A 24,635-nucleotide genomic window follows, 5' to 3' on the forward strand; every position below is an offset into this window, starting at 1 on the left:
CTTTCTTGTAACACAGCTATCTCCTATGTGATGAAAGATGGTAAATGTAAAATATTCAAACTGTACCTTTATCAAAAATATTACTAGTGAAGTGCCTCAATGATAAGCTGTAGCAGCAATTGGAGCAAATCAAGTGTGCAAATATTTCCAGAAAAGCCAGGACAAGTATTAGTAAGAGATTAATCAGGAAACACAGAATAGATAACTTCTCAGAATTGAATTGCTCCATGGAAGATTCAACCTGATTTCTAAGCAACTAAAATGTGCTCCCTGGTGTGGGAGGGTCAGGAAGGTGAGCTTGGCAAGCTGTGATATCTCCTGTTGCAACTACTGATTCACGGGGAGCTCTATCGATAGCTCCATCCTAGATAAAGCTAAATAAACTGGGAATATCATGTGTCTTGTGCATCATCATCAGTTCTGAAAAAGGGGGGCACCTATTTGAGTCAGTAGTCAAGTCAAATACATAATTTCTTTTCATTCTCTTTTTTGTAATATGGAACCATTTACTCATTCTGAATTTAACCTAGTAAACTTAACCTAATAAAGTGCCTTGTTCTAATGGTATGCTTAGAACCCTGCCCTCTATTCTCATTTTCATTGTTTTCTTAGATATTTTTGTGCATTTATCTTCATTTGGATATGAATTTTAGTCTACTTAACTCTTAAAAATAAAAAGAGGAGTGTCAGAATTCTAGTTAGAATTGCTTGTGCTTGTGTGTGTGTATTATAATCTACACACAATATTATTTTTTTCCTTTGTCAAATGGCATTTTTTATATTCAATCTTCTCATGAAGAATGGAATTTATTTTCATTTCTTCAGGTCTGTCTGTATATTTTCAATTTTAATTTTATAGGAAACTTGGGCCCCTTTCAAATTATTCTATTTTATTATATTGACTAATGCTCTAAAATTAAAAAATCTAACTTCCTTAAAGTTAAGCTTTAATGAAAGTTATGGTTGTGTATAAATTTTAATAATATTTGTGTTAAGGCATTACTGGATTTAGTTTTCTAATATTTTACTTAGAAATATGTATATTTATTAGTGATTTTTGACCTATGATTTTTCCCTTCTCATTTGATATTTGTCCTGTTGGTTTATGCACATTCTGGCCAAAAACTTAACAGGAATTTTATATTAGTAGTTACTCCTAACTTCACAATTTACGGGAAGAAAGTTTAGCACTTTGCTGATAATATAGAACATGTATTCAGAGTATGTACTATTTATTTATTTATTTATTTATTTATTTATTTATTTATTTTTATGTGTGTGTGTGTTTGAGTCGTTTATTTAATCCTCACAACCAGCACAAGAGGTATGTATTATTTACAACTCCCACATTACAAAAGAAATACTGAGACATTGCAAACTTAGGCTTTGTCCAAGGTCTCAAAGCAAAATGATGAGAACTTTGTAAATGTACAGAGAACGCTTAGATATTGATGGACTATGTACTCTTAAAGTCTTAGACTTATGACTTTCTTGTGTTTGTCAAGTCTCACTGATCTGTGTATAAAGTAAACCTGGAACTTGAGGCTTATTGGTATCCTGTTTGAATTTTAATTACATCTTCTACTAATAAACTCATCTCAACAACATGGATTATAGAATCAGCAAAGATTAAAGTTAATTATCCCCTCTTGCAAAATGTGCACTGTTATGTAAGTAATTTTAAAAAGTACATTTTAATAAATTAGAGCACTTATTTAATAACTTAGAGAATCTACTTTTCTCTTTTTTTCAAAAACATATTTTAAATATGCAACCATATTTAAGATGTGTATTTGTAAAATACTTTTTGTATTTATTCATATTCATGTACAGAGTATCAATCATGTACTCTTTAAAAAACAAGCTCTTTTTTATTTATTTTTAAAATTTGTTCTAATTAGTTATACATGACAGTAGAATGCATTCAACACACTGAAAATAAAAACAAGTTCTTAAACTAAACACAGTAAGCAGCTGGAACCAAAATAAGCACAAGTATTGCCATAGGTATTTTTGGATACTAAAAGATTAACCTGACACCTTCTGCCCCCTAGTACACGAGTGCAGGACCAACTAAGAAAACTAACTAGCATGTATTAAAACTTTCATTTAGTCATTGGCTTCTTGTAGCTCTGTGTAGATAAAACTAAAGCATTAACTGATTGAAAATGTTGTGATTATTCAAATGTTGAAATAATGAATGAAAAAGTGACTTACAGCATTTAGAATCCTAATGAAACACTAATGTAAACTCAATCCAATTTCAGTGTCATTCTAAACCTGAAAATCACTTAGGGAAGTGGTGAAAAATTCAGTCTCTGGTACATCCTGGAAATTATATTTTAAGAGTCATCCTAGATCACTCCAATGCAAGTGGTATCAGAATATAATTTGAGAAACACTACATTAAATTATCCAAACACTCTGGTTCACAGATACTGATGGTCACATATTAACATGCTTTTGTGCTTTAGAAATTACTTTCTGGTTTCCTAGTGTTTAAATTACGATATTCAAAGGATGTGGGAAAATCATCGATGGTGAACATGAGGGTCTGAGATAGCATTATGCTTTTGTTTAATGTATTCTGTGTGAATTATACATTGGCTTCCCTTTTTGTAAATTGACAATTCATCCGTAGATGTTCTCTTTAGCTGTCATACTCTATTAAGCAGAGCACCTCCATCTTCAAACGCTTTGAAATAACAGAAGATAATTTATTCTAAAAATATAATGACTGAGAGAAAAGGCAGATGTTTTCACTACTTTAATTGTGTGTATGTGTATGCATGTATAGTAATTATCCTTGATCTATTGAAAGTTCCCAAATTACTCAGATTGCTACTACTAAGCACTACATTTCTGTACATATGCTTACAATGTATGGAGATAAAATGTTAAAATTATACTAAGTTCTGAGAAAGAAAAATTTATGCTGTATTACTTTCCAGGTTTCTGTTTTTTATTCAAAACATAGGATCTATGCTATCTAGATAACTCATTTCAGTCCTGTTTATCACTTTTAATGTTGGCCATAATCATATATCATAGCTTTAATTTTATTTCTATTAACATATGTGCAGATTGTAGAATATATATTTGTAGATCCCAATGGGCAGCATAGTCACAAAAGATAGAATGAAGATAGGAATTCTTTTAAAAATTCTTTTGATTACATTTCTTGATTAATTGGTACATAAAAATTTAATTGTTAATACTAACAGAATAGCATATGATGTTTGATAGATGTAAACATTGTATTATGCTTAAATCAGGTTAAATATGTCTGTCTCCTAGAACATTTATCACTTTTTATAGTAAAAACTTACAAAATTCTTTCTTCTAGCTTTTTGAAATATATAGCATATTTTTTTAAATTCATGGTCACCCTATTATACAATAGCCCACCAGTACTTCCTGTTCCTAATTGTAGTTTAGTACACTATTTCTGCATTCCTCTGTCTTCCTGCTTCCCCTGTGGTAACCACCATTTACACTCAACTTCTATGAAATCAAAAGTTTTAGATTCCACTTATAAGTGAGATCATATAGTATGTGGCTTTCTGTGTTTGGCTTTTTATTTAAAATAAGGATCTCCACCCATTTTGTCAAAAATGACAGGATCTCATTCTTTTCATAGCTGAATCGTATTCCATTATACATACATACCAGTTTTCTTTATCCATTCATCATTCGATGAACCTTTAGATTGTTTCTATTTCTTGACTATTGTGAATAGTGTCACAATGAACATGGGAGTGCAGATGTCTTTCTGACATAAAGTTTGAATTCTTGTGGATACATACCACAAGTGGGACTGCTGGATCACTTGTATTTCTATTTTTAATTTTTTAAGGAATATACAAACTATTTTCTCTAATGACTGCACTAACTTACCAACAGTGTACAAAGATTCCCTGTGCTCCACTTTTTTGCCGGCACTTGTAATCTTTAATCTTTTTGGTTAACACTGATCTTACTAGGGTGAGATGATATCTTATTGTGGCTTTGATTACCTCATATTAGAAGATAGAAGTAGTAAGAACTCTGGAAACAATGTGTTTGAAGGTTTGTATTTTTCTTGAGCAGCTCTTGGTCAATGATGACTTATAAATGTGTTCTATTATTCACAGAATAATTTTGTAAAGAGTTAGAAACTACATAGCAAAGGCAAGACATGCTGGCACATGTAATTCCAGTTACTCAGGAGGCTGAGGCAGCAAGATCACACCTATAAGGCCATCCTCTTCAATTTAACGAGGTCCTGTCCAAAATTTAAGAATTAAAAAAGGGATGGGGCCAGGCATAGTGGTGTAATCCCAGCGGCTCAGGAGGCTGAGGCAGGAGGATCACAAGTTCAAAGCCAGCCTCAGCAATGGCAAGGCACTAAGCACCTCAGTGAGACACTGACTCTAAGTAAAATACAAAATAGGGCTGGGGATGCGCTCAGTGGTTGAGTGCCCCTGAGTTCAATCCCTGGTACCCTTCCAAAAAAGAGGGGGATGGGGATGCAGCTCAGTGGTGTAACACCCCTTGGTTTAATTTACAGCATGGGGGAATAAAGAAAAGAAAAAGAAAAGTAAAAATAAATTATGCAACAGAGGGGAGGATCCATTTCATTTTTTGAGAGTTATATCCTCTGAAACCTTGCTGGGCATAAAGAAAAAGATGGCCTGTCCTCAGTAATCTGTTCCCCAGCTTTTAATTTAGAGCAAGACCAAAGGACAGTGAAGAGGGAAAAATAGTTTCCCAAAGACCCTATTTGCTGGTCAGATGATAGAAATAATTTCTATTTAAAATGAGGTCTGGATAATGACCTACACAGCCTTTTAATTTCCAATTAAAATGTAGATGAAGATTTAAAAACAATAGAACATACCAAGGATAAGACTGAGAAATGCTCAGCAAACTGTAAATTTTAGGGGTAAGTTCTACTATTGCAACATCCATGAAACTAGAATTAGAATATCAGTTATATCACATTATTTATTACAGAAAAGAGAAATGGAGAGAAGCTAACATATATTTTTCCTGCATTCAATATTTTACTCCTGGTCAGGTTCCTGGGGTCTGTGCCAAAGAAAAAATTGGGCAGCTGTCCTTCTGGTGCCTGAATATTGCTTCAGATGGCTGAAATAAGCAGCATGTCTAAGAGTACAGTTCATTCTATTTTTTTGTTCTAGGATTTCATTTACTGGAAAACAACATGTTTAGCAGGCATATGGAATCAATGAAGACACATTGCAACACAAGATCAGAAACTTTGGGAATGGGACCAGAGGTCTTCATGTTTTCAACATACCCAGTAACTGAAGCATCTAGAAGGACAAAGGGAACCTCTGACTGAGTTTTAGATCCATTTCCCTTTTACTATAAAGATCTGACTTCCTTTTAAAAATAAAAAATCTTGTCATTAAACATCCTTTTTCTGCCCTTCTGAAATGCATATAAACATTTTTTTTCATGTTTTACAACCCAGCAACTACCTTCCTAAAGGATTTGGGAACCATCTTTTTCAAATATATACATCAAAACAGATGGTACCCCATCACCCAGTCTCTGTGGTGGGAGGTTTTCTGTGGTTATAAAATAATGCTCCCCATTGCAAAACTACTTTATGTCATGAAGATAGAAGACAATTTACTTTTCCTTTGGGTAAGGGCAATTTAGCAAGCACAGATGGCCTAATCCCAGAGAAAAACATCTGCAAGTTAAGAGTAACTTCATGCATCAACATCCATTGACGAACCCCCATCTTAACACGCCCTAGTATTTTCCACTAGCTCACCTCAGTGCTAAAACCCTTCTGTCTTTTGTTTCAGTGGAATTGAGTTAAGTCCCCTTCCCTTTTTTCAAAAATCAAAGTAAAGTCTCCCTTGCCTCTTTGTCTGTTGCACATTTTGGTTTGACAAAGATAGAACCGGAGGCTTCTAAGACCATCACATTTCTTCCACCACTGCCATACTCTTCATCTTAACAATCTGGCTAATACTGAAAGACTTAGTTTAACTCTCCACTCCATAGCATGTTTTATCTGGTTTCCCCCCATGCTCTCCACTCTTGTTCTGCAAATCCCTGATAAATAGTGGTTACTCCAGTTTATTTTGTTATAATGAAAAGACCTTGGGTTTTGGCTTACCAAATAATTTATATATATATCATCATACTTACTGCTTTGGGAACTTAACAGAATCTGGGTTTTCTCATCTCAGTGGTGTAACACTCCTGGGTTTAATTTACAGCGTGGGGGATAAAGAAAAAGAAAAAGTAAAAATAAACTATGCAACAAAGAAATGATATTACCTCCTCCTCAGGGTACATTGATTTATTAAAATATATGGTTTTAAAGTTTCTATTACATGATCCTACATTTTATTTGAGATTGATTGATTTTTTGTTTATTGGACATATGTGTGGTTAATTGGGGATATATTTGTCTTCTGAGTAACTTTCTCTTTTTTTCCTATTCTTTTATGAAGCTAACCTTTCACTATCCACTGGCACTATCATTTATTTGGTCCTGCCAAGCTCAAATATTGTATGCACTTCTGACATACACTAAGGCACAAGTAGCTTGCTTCATAGTGGAAATCAACAGAATCAATACATCTTTGAAAAAGAAAAATACAACCGAACTCTTTATGGTCAGTGATGTAGGCAATGTTCCTCCTGATACAAGCTCCAGTTCTGCTTTCAGACTAGTCAGAGCAGTTGGTGATTCATGAACACATTTTGAGCAGAACGGACCTTTCTCCAGTTCAGATATTGGTGGGTGTGAGACTTAAATTGGTCCAAAATACTTCACAGATACCTCCACAGAATAATAAGGAAGACGGTAGAGAGATGGGCACTTTCTACTTTTGAGAATGTGCAAGGTCAAAGTGACAAGGCAGAAACTGCCAAAGGGATACTGAAGTGAGGGTAGGTCATTGGCTATAACAGAAAGCCAGAGAAAATAAATTTCTTTAAAAACAAAAAGAAAAATATACACTGAACGCCAAGTTTTGAAGTCAATGTAACTGAAATCGATATCAGATATTCTCATTTCCCACGACTTTCAAATTCAATGATAGACAATATAAAACATGTTTAGCTATAGATATCTTTTTAAAAATATTTCTACAAGACAGTATGTAGAAAACAATTAAAAAAAAAATCAGATGTCGGCCGTGACCCATGCAGACGAGACAAACTGAGTCTAAACAGGCTGGATGCAACATTAAGCTAAGAAGGAGATGAAAAATCACAAAACATAGAATAGTTTTCAGTTTTTAAAGGGTCCTGCTTCCACAAGGGAAGGAGAGAGGGCCTGAGCCCGCATTTGGTTTATTTTATAACGGGGAAATCAAAGGCAGGGATAAAGTTTCAAGGGCAGAGTCTTGCTTGGTGATGCCTCCTGTTCAGCAGATTGACTGACATCTTGGCAGGTCACACCCATCTCAGTTTCTGTGTGGGATCTTAGAGCTTGAGGGGAAGGCTCACCTGCATCATGTAATTAATCCCTGACAGGGAGCTTGCAGTGCCAGACCTGTCCCCTCATTTGGCTTCTACGTGTAATAGTCCACATACACAGCCCAAGGACAGCTCCTGATATGCAGGCATAAAGGAAGTTATTCTGATTAATGCGATGGTGGTGGTTCCAGAACCTTAATTGCGCCCTCTGGGTCATTCTGGCCCATTCATATATCCTAGAAGCCATCCTAGAATAATTTCCCCATCATTGGACAGAATGATTTAAAAGTCTGTTCTAGTTTCAAAAATCTATAATCTGTTGTATTTACTGGTAGAGATTGTTAATCTTACTAATTTATCAGAAGGCTTTTGCAAAGGCAAAGAACTACATTAGACAAATGTATTTAAAGTCACATGCTGAATAACCATTTGATCAACAAAAGACTGCACACATAACAATGGCCTTATAATATTATAATAAGGCTGAAAAAATCCTATCACCCAGTAATGAAATCATCATAACAGTATAGGACAACACATTTCCAACGTATTTGTGGTAGGGCTAGTGTCAACAGACCTACTATGTTGCCACAATATAAAAGTATAACACATGATTATGTAAAGTGCATAACAATTGATAAGAAATGACCATGTTACTCGATTATGTATTTACTGTACTGAACTTTTACAATTATTTTATGGAATATCCTTTCTAATTATTTAAAGAAAAGAGGTAAAATAGTATGCTGTGTTTTGGGGCAACAGCCTCATACATCCCACGTTTTCTGAGTCTCTCGATAGCATCATTTTCTCTTGTGCTTCATTTAATCTTAGCTGTATTGTTCATCATGGCCTCTAAGCACATCAAATTCACAGCTAATGTTGTCAGTCATAGGTCACATCAAGTGATTTTCCTAGACATGAAATTAAATTTGAGTAAGGACTTTGATGGTAGAACATCAGTGATGGCTTTTACTTACCTTTCAGTCATGTCCCATGCCATCAGACCTAAGATCTTGAAAAACAAGAAAAAGTGACAGAAGGTATTAAAGGATCTGCCTCATTGAAGGCCACGAGATTAACCAAAACTCAAAAAGGGCCAATATCAGATATGGAGAAACTCCTAACAATCTGGACCGAAGAACAGACACAGGAGCTTATCCCTCACAGAACCCTGAGGCTCATGGCCAAGGCAAAAAAGCTTGTTTTTGATTCTAAAAGGCTGGACCTGACTCTGATGTTGAATTTACTACCAGCTCTGGATGGTTTAAATGACTCAAGAATCATTATTCATCACACAATGTGAAAAGAGTGGCGAGTCTGTGAGTGCCGATGTGAAGGCGGCTGAAGAATTTTTAGCAACTCTAGATAAGCTGATTGTGGAGGAAAAAAAAAATCCCTTGTCAGAGAAAATTGTCCCTTTGATGAATCCTCCCTATTCTGGAAAGAGATGCCTGAAAATACTTTTATCCATAAGGAGCTAAGTCAAGCCAGGTGCCACGGCTTTTAAGGACAGGATGAGAATCTTGCTTAGGAGCAATGTTGTAGGCTATATATTAAAACTGTTTGTGATCTGGTCCAGTGAGAACTTCAGGGCTTTCAACCACAAACATGAGTGTCCCCTAGGAGCAATAGGAAGCCATGGATGACCCAGCTCCTCATCCATGCCCTCTGGAAATGCTTTGCCAAGTGAAACAGAGAAGTATGTGTGGGGAATATCACACCTTTCAAGAGTTTGGTTTTTGTTGCTAATATTCCCATATATCCTCCTTTTATTGGTGATCTTCATACCTACATCAAAATAGTGTTTCTCGCCCCAAATATCATCTCTTTGAATGAACCAATGAATCAAGGAGTTATAACAACTTTTATAATCTCCTGCCTGAGGTTACCTTTCCCCAGGCTATTGCTAAAAATAAGCAAGACACTAAAAACACACAAATTTGATCTGGAAGAACTACAACATCACCACATAGCATATGGAAAAAGGTATTCCAAAGATTCATCTATGCATTCAATGAATTTGCCAAAGAAGAGGAGATTGCAAAAATCAATAATACTATGATTGAGATAGTAAACCACTTGAACATGAGGGTGGATAAGTATGAAATTGAGAAATCTTCCAGGTGGTTACTAAGGAATTGATTAGTGAGGAGTTGAAACTAAAGCAATAATGCATAAAAAGGAGAGGCAAAGAAAAGGAAACTGATGAAGAAGAAAAATATGAAGAACTCCCAAGAAAATCCATGGGAAAGGATTAACAGATTCTGGTGCAATCTTCAGTAAATTCCTTAAAGATGTTGAAAACATGGACCACAACCCAAAAGGTTTTCATTAGTAGAGGGGAATATTCATGGTGCATTATCTGCTATAAACAAATTTATGGTGATAAAAAGAAATAAACCAAGAAAATTTCCATAGACATTTTTAAAAAATTTTATATAATCTCTGAATATCTGATCTTAATTATACATCCATAGACATTTTTGAAAGGAGTAATGCCTCTCAGGAGGAGCCTTGGCCAAGTGCTCCAGTAAGTAATTTTTAAAAATAAATTGTTAATAGGAATGACAGCTCCTTGTGAGTGCCCTGAATACCTTCCAATGGGGACAAAACTTACAGGCAGAAGACAGTGATATTGATGACCCTGTGAAGTTCTGGGCAAATGTGCATGTTTGTGTCTCAGTCAGTGTTTAACAAAAATTCAAATGGCAAAAATACAGAAAATTCTAAAAATAGAAAAAAAAAGCATACAGGAAATGGATGTAAATTTTTTTTTTACAGCTATACGATATTCTTTTGTTTTAAGCCAAGTATTTTTATAAAAGAGTCAAAATGACATATTATAGGGTAAAAAAGTTAGAGTGAGCTAAAATTAAATTATTATTGAAGAAAATTTTTAAATAAATACAGTATAGCTTGAGTGTACAATCTGTGTAAAGTTCACAGTAGTACACAGTATATCCCAAGCTTTCACATTCACACAGTACTCATTCACTGCCTCTGTTAGGTTTACATTTGATATATCTCCCAAAAGCTCATGTTTGAGACAATATAAAAATTTTAAGGTGAAATGATTAGATTATAAGATATGTATTGTAATGAGTGGATTAATTCACTGAAGTAGATTAACTGGGTAGTGACTATAGGCAGGTAACCATAGGCATACTTCCTAGTAACTTACCTCCTTCAAGGAGAGGCAAGGAAAAGGAAACTGATGAAGGAAAAGGAAACTGATGAAGTAACTATAGGCAGGTAACTATAGGCATACCTCCTAGTAATTTACCTCCTTCAAGGAGGTATGCCTTTGGAGTTTACATTTTGTCCATGGTGAACAGAAATGTCTCTCTGCTTCCTGCTTGCCATGTCCTTAGCTGCTTTCCTCCACCACACCCTTCCACCAAGATGTTCTACCTTACCTTGGCTATCCATAGCGTGAACCTCTGAAACTATGAATTTGTTCTGGGTTGATCTTGTTGGGTCTTTTGATCACAACAGTCAGTGTAAAGATGACTAAAGCAGACTCAATCAGAGCAACTTACAGTCCTATAAATTTTATTTATGGTAATTGCCTTAGACAGGTACATTGTTTTTTAATATCTTTTATAACATATTTTCTACTATCCCTTTTCTATGTTTAGTTATACAAATACTAGTATGTTAAAATTACCTATAATAGTATAGTAACATGCTGTATACATATGAAGTTTAGGAGCGATGAGCTATAATATCTAGCCTTGGTGTGCAATGTTAGGTTATCCCATTCAGGTTTGTGGAAGTTCACTTGATGTCTACACAATAACAGAATTGCCTAAGAATGCATCTCTCAGGATATATCTCCAAGGTGAAGTATGAATGACTAATTAGGAAAATATTTCCCAAATGCATTTTTGTTTTAGACCTAAAAATGATCAGGAAATGGACAATATAATAAACATGTTTATTACCAGAGTAACAAAATATAGACAAAAGGGTGGAATGATATCCATCCTAGAATGAAAATGCATGAAAAATATTTCCCCCCAAATTCCTCCTGCTTAGTATTACTGGAATGGAAATAAGTCCATCCCATTCAGTACCAACATGAAATTTGGCCCTGATGAGAGATCATTTAGTTGGTTCACTGTTCTGCCTTTGCATATTCTCTCTATCAAAGCAGATTTCAACATGCCAAATGACTCAGATCCCTAATTCTACTGCCAGCTGTTGTAATATAGCTTAAGTTTTTGGCTAAGGCAGACATTATTGTCTGTTGAAATATTTATATTTTGGCATATTTTTTTAACAGGTGCTACTCAGGAAGAGAGACTAAAGATCATAATGTATTACAGGTGCTGGAGAACAGATTACTAAAATAAAACTAACTTGGAATAGACTTGTCTCCTGGCACCTATGGATTTTGAGATATAGTTTGATCAAACTACACTTTTACATTTGGTTGCTATAGCAGTTGGCTTTCAGAGACTGCCCAGTTTCAGTTCATGTAAATATTTACTTGAATGAGGAATGAAGTTTATCTTTAAGTTATTTATGCTAATAACATTGGTTCTATCATTGCTAATCCTAAAGCTACCTGAAAAAAAATAATCACATAAAAAGAATATGTGTAATATTTTTTTCCAAATAAAAGAACTAAAAAATTCATGATAGAGTGCTAGAAATAATAATTTAGGGGAATTCAGCATTTTTTTTGGTGAAATGAGAAAAATTTTGAAAGCCACTAGACTGTGTTGAGGAGGAAAACTTCTGCTTAGATTTTTTTCTTTGCTTTTTATGCAAATGTTGCCTTTGTAGATCTGTTTGAAGTTTAGAGTTTTCATAGCTCGAGGTTGCTTTCCATTTAATAACTCATTCCAGAAAGAACTAAGGAAGCCTCTCAAAGGGCACCTGGCATCTTCAGAAGCCTGAGTTATTTTAAAGTGGACTTCTAAATGAAATCACTGTTTTCATATATGAATGGCATTAACATCTGGCCATGAAAGTTAGAGTTTGTGATAGAAAAAACAATTACCATCTCAAAACAATTATTTTTAAAATGTATTTTGAAGCAAGGCATATATTTCTTATCAAAATAGTATATATGCTACTTAAGCTTTTTCTTAAGTTCTAATAAAAGTAGCATTGTATTAGTGGAAAAAAGAGACCAAATTACTAATTATTACATTGCTTTAAAATTATCAATAAATTTGTATTTCCTTGACAATAAAATAAAATTCATGCAAGTAATGACTCCAGATATTTTTAGGAGATATATATATATATATATCTTGTTTGCTGAGAAGTTACCCTGAACATCCTTTCTGCTCCCTCTACCGTCATCTCACTGTTACCTATGTCTGGACATTCCCAACATCATCCACCCTTGTATTGCTGGGTCTGATCACAGTAATTGATCTGCTCTAAGATGCTCTTGAAAAGATAATTTGTAAGCTTTTGACTCTACAAAGCTTTCAATAAATGTATGGATGTCTTCTGCAAGTAAGCCTTATATTGAAAAAGTGAATTGTTCTGCATAAAATGCATATTGTATGTGTCTATGCCTGTGTTTATGGATAAAAGTGTCTCATAATTCCTGCTGTTTGAATATGGAAATATCTGCTTCTAATTGTAAATTGCTGATATTGCTGTGAAATAAACTTCTTAATCTGAAATTTTAGGTTAAAACCATCACAAAATGCAAGCGCCTTCCAAAAGATTTTGGTTTGTTTCTGTGTAAACAAGAAAACAGGGCTGAATTTCAAGTTAGGACAGAGAGAGGAAACAGGAATTATTATTTCACAATGGAAAACACAAGAGATTTTCAACAGCACAAGAATAGAAGCCATGAAGTTTTAAACTTCCAAAATTCACTAAAATTTGGGAAAGGTCACTGTACTGAGATGTGGCTTTTTATGTGTAATATGTTTGTGTGTATCTGTGCTTGTCTCTGTGTAAGATTACATGGACTTCAACTGACTGCTATATTACATACATGGCTTGACAAAACTATATTTGATCACTAAATTCATATCAAAACTAGATATAGATTTTTCTGTCATAGTATATCCTCAAAGACTCCAAAATATTCGTAGTATTAGAACCAAATTTATATACCTATAAAATAAGAGAAAAATATATTGAAGGTGTTTTAAATATTATACAGATGAATAATTTAGCTTCAAGAATAATAGGAAAAGCTAAAGACAATAGACTTTTTAGAAAAAAAAAAATTACACTCCAGAAGATTACAAAGAGTGATAAAGAATATTACTTTTAATAATATCATTTTCATAATTTGCACCCATCTTCTTGCTATGTTCCACTATAATTTAATAATTTCTAAAATATGTTAGTGGAGTTTTAATATATGGTAATGTGATATTTTATCTTTAAATAATTGAAAATAAACAGCCATGCCTTTACCAGAACAATTTTTTAAAACATATTTTGCTTTGTAAGATTAACCTGTGAAATAAGGTTTTTGTAGGAAAAAATGAACATTTTGAAACCAATTTAGTATGGAATTTAAAGGAAAAACTACAGTACTCCTTACACAGGACAAAGATATATCCCACAGGGACTAACATATCCTTTAAAGTTCTCCACAATATAGACTAAGTATGTTTTTCTTGTTACAGTTACTGTTTGCTACATTTGACTTGACCAGTTCATGACATGTCAGGATGAATCATGTTGTAGTGGTACTCGTGAAAATGTATAAATTACGGAGTGTTTATATTATTTAGCTTTGGTACTAAAGTTTTCAGATTATATTTTATAGCAGCTGGATTTTATCCAGAATCCTGAGGTCCTCCATTATAGGATCACATTTTGCCAGGTAACTTATATAACTATAAGCAATTAAGGAAACTGGAATATCTATATACATATATAATCTCCAGCTATTTGAGGCACTAGCGTTCACCTTGTAATAATTTATCCACCAGCCTCTTCAATGGTAGTTGCTCCCATTTCTTCATTTTAATCAATGGCACAGCAGTGAAGTTAATAATCCATTGACATCCTAATCACCATGAGGTCTTACGGCTAATGTAGGTATACATAATTATGTAATTAGTTTTAAAATCTTTATATCATTCTCAAAAAGAAAAGCACTTCAATTCATATTCAGGAAAAATAGATTTACAATAATATCTATGACATGGTGAAAATTCTCATTAAAATATACATATACTAAGATATTTCAATTAAGTGACCCATTAGTAGGGAATTTAATTATTTTCCTTCCCTCCCGCCTTGTCTTCTGTTCCATTTACGATGATGATGTAACAAATTCCCTTAAACCTCGTGGCATAAAACATTCACTTTACAGACAGTCTATCAGAGCTTACTTCACACCATCTGATTAACATAGTCAAGATTCTTGTAGCCAGAGTGGGTAAAGAAGTTACTCAACAGAAATTTAGATTCATCAGACAGCGTGTGCTGCTGAGGGCCATTGCCAAGCAGGAATGACGCATCAAAATTTCCTTGCTAGCGTACCCCATGTTAAATGGATTTCGCTGTTGACATCACATGTAAAGTGACCTTGCTCAAGGACCAAGGCGGATCCGGGTTTAGAGCTGATCAGGTTTGAGGAAGTATCCAGCTCCTTGGATTTAGGGCGTTCCCGGTTTTAGACAATAGGGGTTTTAGGGAAGTTGGAGGTTGAAGATTATTGCTGCCGGGATTAGGGTGTTCCTGCTGCTTGTTCCCTTTGAGTTCTCATGAGATTCAAAGGAGATTGGAAAAAAGCCTCGTGGAGTAGGTGAATTGGGCGGAGGAGAACTGGAATTGCCCCAGAGCATGTGTGGAGGCCGGTGTGAGTTCGGGAATAAAGAATTGCTGTTTGAATCTACAAAGCTGTGTGGTGGCTCGTGATTCTGTGCCCCGCCAAGACATTGGCAGTGTGCTACTTCTCAAAGCGCTCAATGTGGACTGTGATAAGAACCGTGGGAGGCTTTGGGTGGAAATTGACATGGGTGCTGGTTGGGGACCTGTCTGGTTAGGGAGAGATGAGATGATCTGCAGTTCTACTTATGACATGAAGAATCTGGAGGTGGGCTGGAAAGGCACTACAGTTCAGCGAAGATAAGAGAAAGGATTGACCTGGCAAGACCTGATAAAGAGAGTTTGAATAACTCCGATTTATCAAATGTTGTCTCACATGGATGGGTTTTAAAGTTTCAAAGAAGAAAATTGTTACTTCTTTCTTATACTAAATTCACTTAGGTACTTGCAAGTTTTATAGTGCACTGGAAAGGAATATCTTACCTACTTTGCCTATATTTATGTTATATATCATATATATTCCCATATATATGCATGCATATTTATATATTTTTATCATTTGTTTACATTATTTTAAAATTATATAGACTAGATTTTTTAATGCCAAGGTAAGAAAATATTTAAAAGTTTCTGAAAATCATGGTTTTGTAAAGTTTGGTGACTTATCTGGACATTTACATAATTTTGATGCATTCTGGGATTCCAAGAAATAAACCAGGTTGTGCTGTTTCTGTTTTAGTTCTTTGTACTTAATTCTGGTAAGTAAACTGTTATCATTTCTGCCAAACAGCTATGAGTAGTTCACCAAGTTGAATACTTAAATTCTGACATAATTATAAAGATTAAAAAGTTATGGGCTAGGGATGTGTCTCAAGCGGTAGCGTGCTCGCCTGACATGCGTGGGGCCCGGGTTGGATCCTCAGCACCACATACAAACAAAGATGGTGTGCCTGCTGAAAAAAACTAAAAAAAATAAATATTAAAAAAAATTCTCTCTCCCTCCCTCCCTCCCTCTCTCCCTCTCCCTCTCTCCCTCCCTCCCTCTCTCTCTCTCTCTCTCTCTCTCTCTCTCTCTCTCTCTTAAAAAAAAAGATTAAAAAGTTATAGGCATCTGGACCTTCTTTTTTTAAAATCAAATTAAAGCCTGAACATTATTTTTAATTGAATAAATTGGTTAAAAAAAAGCCATTATTATCACTAACATGTTGTTTAATTAAAGACTAAGTAGTAGAAATTTGAAACAATAGCTCAGGAAAATTGGTACAAGAAAATGTTTTCAAATGTAAAAGGAAGTTTTGAGGTTTGTGCCATAAATATACAAAATAGTTATCTAGTTTTCAGGGCCCAAGGTTGTAACTAAAAATTTTTAAAGTATAATTACAACTTAACATGTTTTATTCAGAATTTTTTGTTTTGTTTTGAAGACACTAGTCTTACTCCATAAAACACAAGTATAGAGGACGATTATTGTAAAAATTCAAATAATAAGTTAATAAGGAAAGAGCACTCATAAAAATGTAATGAAGTGATGGAAGTCACAGAGGATTGAGTTGGATGTCATTTCAAGATAACTTGGTTAGCCTGTGGTTTTTTAAAAACAGAAATTTAGCCTGAACAGTGGTGCACACCCGTAACCCGCGAGACTTGGGAGGCTGATGTGGGAGGATTGCGAGTTCAAAGCCAGCCTCAGCAAAAGTGAGGCAATAAGCAACTCAGTGAGACCCTGTCTCTAAATAAAATACGAAATAGGGCTGGGAATATGTCTCAGTTATTGAGTGCCCCTGAGTTCAATCACTAGAATGCCTACCTCCACCAAAACAAAATCAGACATTTGTTTTTAATAGTTTTAAAGGTGGGGGACTCCAAGATCAAGGTCTTAATTTTGTTCCTGCCAGAGGTTATCTCCCTGACTTGTGGAGAGCCCCCTCTTCACGTGGAATAAGAGGAATACTGAAACCTTCCTCTTATTATGAGCACACTCTTCCCATCAGGCCTTCCTCTCTGAAGACTTCATGGAAACATGACCACCTCTGTGAGTCTCCACCCCCAAATACCATTCCACTGAAGTTCAGCCTTCAGGACATGAATGATATGAGTCCTCTCTAGGAACAACAGGACCAGGAGTTTGAAGATAATGATTGAAGAACTTGGTCTTTTTGACTCAGTAGCATTTCCCATCTGTTCCTTTTACCCCAACACTAAATAAATGCTTAACACTCAGCAGATCATCCAGGAGTTGGTTTCCCCCTGGATTTTCAGAACTTCTATTCAAAAATGTATGAGAATTATCTGATCATTCTCCGTCACTGCTATGTGGAGCAACTATGCAGCTAGATTTATTCTTTTATCACTACTTTATCTTGATTCTCTAAAAGATTTTAAATCTGTATTACAAAAATATAAGATTAAACTGAAATAGTCCATTACAAATCTATAACTTAGAAGCCTGCATGTTGTTAACTAAAAAGATTAAATATACATAAATCAAAACAATATATACTATTTTAAAATTTTTGTATATCATTTGAAAATAAATTTAGTTTGTTTTTCTGCAGTGTTGATTGAACCAAGGGATTTGCTCTTGCTAGGCAAGCATTCTACACTGAGCGTACAAATTTAAGGATTATAAATTAAATTTTAAAATATTGTCAAAAGTCAAAAGAAATACATTTGTTGGGGAAACAAAAATTGCAATAGAGGTGCACTGAATCAGGACATCCCTGCATAGTGAGTATCTTGTAAAGCAAGTACAAAAGAGGTTTTTATAGGATTTTGTATGTTTATTTGTAAGGTTTTTCAGAGGCAGTTCATTTTGAGGGCCTAAATTCTAAATTACAAGCCCATTTGATAGACTAATTAATCTCTCCCAGCTGAGAGATGCTAAAGGCCAGTTAATACTGACTTCTGCTGTTTATCCAAATCTATGGGAGCATTCTATGTTTTGACCTTTGGCAAGTATTTCTGTACACTTCTCACAATCTCCCCACTCCACATCAGAAAAGCTTAGCCTTAGTTCCTCTATTCTCTTTCACAATGGTAAAAATTAAATATTTTATCACTATAAAGTATTGAAAAAAAGATTTCATCAAAAAAGAAAAAAATGTAAACTTAAAGAATGAATAAAAATTTTTAAAAGAATAAAGCAAGAATACATAAATAGATAATCGAGTCAGCAAAAAAGCAGTATTTGTGAATATTTTGTATGTTTGCATATCTATCTGTGTGGGTGTTTTAGAGAATAAGTAAATAAGGTAAAAATTCAAAATGATCAAACTTAGGTGGGGGATGTTAGAGTTTTTATTTTACTATTCTGTTTTCTTGTATGCCTAAAATATTTTACAATAGAAGTTTAGGAGAAAGTAGCATGAATAAAAATAGCTTTAAAAAGTATAAATTTATCACTTAGTCCAAGGACCTCAGACTTTCTTTCCTACATTTTCCATCTTTGAAAGATAATTTATGTTAGTTCTTGTACAATATAATTTGCATTTCTCTCACTACCAGTCTTCTTCCAAGGGATTTCAATGTTTCCAAATTCAAATGGATAAATTCTATCCAAATATAGAAAACTGTCTAATGCATTGAATAAACAAGATTTCCATTTGCCATTCATAGGACATATGGTCCTTCAGACAAATCTCAAAAATAATCTTTTAAAATAACATTTATTATTTTTGTCTTCCATAATTAAATTGTGCGTGTCCATTTCAAAACATTTGAAAAGCATAAAAAAAAAAACTTGTAATTACACTAGTTAACAAATAGTTATCTGCTGTGGTTTAGATGTGAGATGTCCCCCAAAAGCTCCTGTGTGAGATAATGCAGGAAGGTTTAGAGGAGAAATGTTTGCGTTATGAAAGACTTAACCTAATCAGTGAATCAACATCCCCTCCCCTTTATTGGATTAACTGAGATAGGGCTGAGGGTAGGTAGAGTGTGGCTGGAGGAGGTGAATCCCTGGGGGCGTGCTTTTGGGGTGTATATTTTGCATCAGGAGAGCAGAGTCTCTCTGCTTTCTGATCATCATGTGAGCTGCATCACTCCACCACATTCTTTCACCATGATGTTCTTCCTCACCTGGGCCCTGAAGAATGGAGACAGCCTCTCAAACTCTGAGCCCTTTAAATAAATTTTTCCTCCTCTACAATTGTTCTGGTCAGGTCTTTCAGTCACAGCAGCAAAAAGCTGACTAAAACATTTTCTGAAGCTCACTAGTTCCTAATCTTTCTTTTTCTTTTGAAAACTTGAGATATTTCCTTACTGTAATACTTTTTTGAATATCATGTGTGAGCTTCCAATATAATTGTATTTACATAATCTTCTTCATGTATACTTTCAGAAATAGTTCCTTAGATTGGGAATCAAACTTCTTGAGTTCCCTTCTAAATCATCTTACTCTTCATACTTCCATTTTCCAATAATGTTCTACTGGTGTTATTTGCTAAGGCTCAATGTCAGAATTATGTGTGATTTATGCTATTCCTTAGGATGAAGGGTTTACATGTGGCCCCAAGGATTCATGGGTTGACATCTAATACCCATGCTGAGGTATTTAAGTGTAAATTTAATCTGAGTTATGGTGTTTAAAGGTTGGTCTTTGGGTGATAATTAGGATTAACTAAAGTCATCATGGTGGATCCCTCATGATTCAATACTCGTGGCTTTATAAGAAAAGGAAGAGACAAGAAGAGACACATACATGTGTGCTCTCTGTCTCTTACCACATGATGTCCTGCACTGCCTCAGGACTCTACCTGCAAGAAAGCCATCACCAACTGGACACAGTGGCACACATCTTAGAATCCCAGCTTCTAGGAAGGCTGAGGCAGGAGGATTATGAGTTCAAAGCCAGCATCAGCAATTTAGCAAGGCCCTAAACACTCAGTGAGACTATGTCTCTAAATAAAATACAAAAAAAGGGCTATGGCTGCTACTCAGTGGTTTGTGGTTGAGTGTTTCTGAGTTCAATCCCTGCTATCAAAAAATAAATAAAATAAAATAATGCCATAACCAGATAGATGCAGGCTCTAGAAATTCTTGAAATGTGAGCTAATCAAATCCATGTTCCTTATAAAGTAACCCAAACTCAATTATTTTATTAAACTAATATATAATGGACTAATTCAGCTTGTTTATACTCTCAAAAAATCATATTAGTTCTTATTTTTATTTGTCCTCAGCTTCTTTAACATGGGATTTTAGCCAATTCCATATTCAGTAACTGATACTTGAACCACATCCCCCAAAGAGAAATAGGTTTATAAAACTGCCCTCTGAGAATTAAAAGCAGCAGGTCTCATGTATTTATAACTGAAAGTAACCAAATGACTAGCTCAACATTCAGTCACCTAAGAGTTAACTGTGACTACTAATTGAAGGCACTTACATACCCTAGGAACAAAATAAGTTTATCAAAAAAAAAAAGATATGAAAAAGGAAATTTACAGAATAAACACATTGTTATGGAAATGTATTCAATTCACAGTGATTGCAAGAATTTCTAATAATGCTGTGTTGGCATACTATTTAACATTCTGCCTAAGAACTATGTGGTACTAGGGAAGGGATCTATGATTTACTGTTTATATTGATCAGAGCAGGTCAAGACAGTTTTTATCTTCATACTGTTAGAAATTAACTTATAGAAAATAGGCAAATTTCAATGACTTATATGTCCATAAAGAGACAAACCTAATTGTATGGTTTTATTGTCCTATAATGCATTAATTTGCTTTTTATCTATTTTAGAAAGTTTTTAACTACATTAAATCATAGCTATTATTTCCTCCTATAACCAGATTTCTAATTCTGCAAGTTCTGACTTTTGTGAGTTAAATCAACTTTGACAATAATATTTATAGTATGGAAATGAATATATTAGATGATCAGTAATTGATATCAAGTAAATATATATTATATAACATGTAACTTCTTTTATTCTTATTCTAGTTGTTCTGATCATAATTTGACTTCTCAGTAGTATACTTCCTGGGAGAGAATTTGATTGTCAAATAATGGGGTTTACAGCTTCCAGATTTAGTTGTAAGAAGGTCCATTCCTGAGAGCAAAATGTATTTTTCGTGTCTATAAAATCTGGTTCCTAAGAGAACTGAAGAACAGATTCTAGACCATGAACAAATTGTTAGATTCACTAGCCCAAACATGCCTTCATGAGTGGCTGGCTCCCCTCACTTTAGGTAAGGAGAATGCATCCCTAAACTGAGCTATAAAAGAATACTTGTGTATGATTGGATGTACAAGCTCTTTCTGGGAAGATATCTGTGCTACAATAAAATGTGTATATGACTACAGGAGAAAAAATTACAAGAAGCTATTCTTGCACATTCAACTGAATTTCAGCCTAAAGTGTTCTTTAAGTAGATATTCTTTTGTTTTGATATCTACTTTAGTCTAATAAAAATAATTAAATTTGGTTTTCCCAAACATATCTCTACAAAGAGAAAGATCTTAGAATGGTTTGCTAGAAGCCTTTCCCTTGCAGCAAGATTGTGATGAAGTTTTGATAGTCTGACAGTTTACTTCTTTTTGAAAAAGAACCTCTATATGATGTCACTTCCTTGGTTTAAGTATCAGTGGTTCACCATTGCCAATCTAAACCAAACAGTAACACCTAATTCCTACCTCAAGGCATGAGCTTCCCTGAGGCCTTACTGCAAATACTGTGTGGCAGATGAATGGTATCACTCACCACTCACTCAAGAATATGCTAGATATTTTATACTTGTTACTCGTACTTTATTCATGCTTTTTGCAAACTTTACTCTTCTATCTCACTTTATCCATTCATGTTTTTATGGTATTAGAGCTCAGATGCCACCACCTATTATTTATCCTTAATCCTTTCAACCAAAATCAATCCTTTCCTCTTCTGAAAATATATGAACTCACTGCATACTTAACTAATATTTTTAAGGACCTAATGTATGCCACATGATCTCCTGAGCACAAACTGAGGACACTGGTTGTGTTTGGAGCTTATATTCTATGGGGGATAACAGATGATTCAAAAGTAAACACATTATGACATCAGACAGTTTTGAAAGCTAATAAAGCAAAGCCTAAGGGATGTTCCAGGATAGGTTAGAGCATACTCCCTTTGGTAGAAACAAACTTGGGGCTTCCAAGTAATGCAGTTTACACATTTTTTTAGGCAGATTTGGCACTTTGTACCCATGGTTTCTACATCTATTGATTAAGCAAACCATAGATCATTTTTTAAAAAATAATTGCCTCTGACATGAACATATACAGACTTTTTTTGGTCATTATTCCTTAAACAATGCAGTATAAACATTTACATGGCATTTATGTTGTACTGTATTATAAATAATGTAAAAATGATGTAAAGACTGCAGGAAGATGTTTGTAGGTCATATGCAAATACTGCACAATTTTATACAAGGGACTTGAGTATCCAAGGATTTTGGCATCTGCAGGGTTCCTGCAATCAATCCTCCAGGGATACCAAGGGGCGATTTTGTATCCTATCCTACCCTTGTTAAAGGAATCAACCATGATAACAGCAGAAGGTCATAAATCCCTCAGCTACAAAACTAAATTTATTTCTTAAGGAAACTAATAGATAGCATTTCAGTGGACAGGCACTGTGGCAGCTTTGAAATATATGTAATCAGTGCTCTTTAGGAGTAACATTTTTAAGAGTATGCCTGAAATATCAGCCTTTCCTAACCTAACAGATTTCTCTTCCTCTAATATCACAAAACAATTCTCTAACAAGGTCATAGGTGAGATCTAAAAAAACGCTTACTATTAGATGGAGGAAGAGATGGGAATTTGAAGGACAAATGCTCTTTTTTTTTTTTTTTAAAGAGAGAGTGAGAGAGGAGAGTGAGTGAGAGAATTTTTAATATTTATTTTTTTAGTTCTCGGCGGACACAACATCTTTGCTGGTATGTGGTGCTGAGGATCGAACCCGGGCCGCACGCATGCCAGGCGAGTGCGCTACCGCTTGAGCCACATCCCCAGCCCCCAAATGCTCTTTTTATTTCTTTCTTATGTGCATGTTTTAATAAATGTCAAGCTATTATTTTAAATCTTAGGTCTGTCACCTTGCATCCTGTTCTACCTTGTATCATACTTAGGGTAGCATCTCTTTGGAAGTAATAAATTCCTGAGGCCAGAGACCATGCAGCATTTATCTTGGCACCTGCCACCTCACACACTTTGCAGCAGAAGAGTTATTCTCAATACCTTTGTGCTTAATAAATGACAAATATATGTATGTCCCTTCATGAGAAAAGACTTTACCACAATATAGATTATAAATTTGTTGCCTTTTTATAAAAGATGGTAGAAGGAGCATCATAAAGATTGTATTGTTTACTCTGTAGACTTCACTTCTAGCAGTCTTGGTATACAGCAGACTTTCAATAGTATGCCTAAATATTGAATTAAAACATTTCTGGTTTTATTCACCCAAATATGCATGGGTCTTCAAAGCCATCAAATTAAGAGTCCACTTTTTCTTCTAGTAATTCAACCCTTGCTAAAAAAATTCTTGAAAAATAATTAATATACTTTTGCATAAGATCAAAGGTTTCATAGTAAAGTCATGCTGGCTCCTTTGTAGATGGATCTGGTTATTTATTACCAAGAATCACTAACTGTAAATTTAAAAAAAAAAATCATTCCTGCAATAGTAGCATTTCTATTATAAAGTAATGGTTGAAGAAGTGTTCAGACTTAAATGGAAAAGTGATCATTTGCATGTAAAAATTCAGTTTTGAAAGCATTTGTCAGTACACCAATGAGAAAATCAGCTCCTCTGTAATACAATATTCTTCTCAGTAGAAAAAAAGTCTCTATAGAATGATCAATGAATTATTTTCAAATATTAGCACAAGTTTCAAATAGCTTTTTGACATTTCTTAACCCAAGGTCCATTCCCTGTGGAACATCAAAAGACAGCTCTCCCCAGGAGTCACAGAACATTGTGTACTAATCACAGGGGGGTTGGGGGAGTGTTCTTAGGTACTTGCATAAAAAATGAAAAGCAAAAATAACAACCCTGCAATCATGATGAGTTTCAGAAAAAAGGAGTGTTGGTGGCTATTGGATATTTATGTACTCCCTAAAGAGGAGTTCTTAGTCATGAAAAATTATTTATTCTTTTCCATTCTACATCTGTGGCTTTTATTCCTCTATATAAACACAGAAGTTCTAATAGTACATTATTAACATGAGATGGATTTTAAAGTATATATAAGATCCCACTCTGCATAGCATCTCAGGAGTCATTATCAATTCTCAATCATCAAATTTATGCACAACAACCAACCATGCCCACAAATGTTGCCTTTTCACTCCACCAGACATTTTTTAATCAGATACGAATCAGGGTGAGTTTAGTCAAGGGACTCATTTTCCTCCGG

This window comes from Spermophilus citellus (assembly GCF_964194105.1).
Source record: "Spermophilus citellus genome assembly, chromosome: 10".
Lineage (NCBI taxonomy): Eukaryota > Metazoa > Chordata > Mammalia > Rodentia > Sciuridae > Spermophilus > Spermophilus citellus.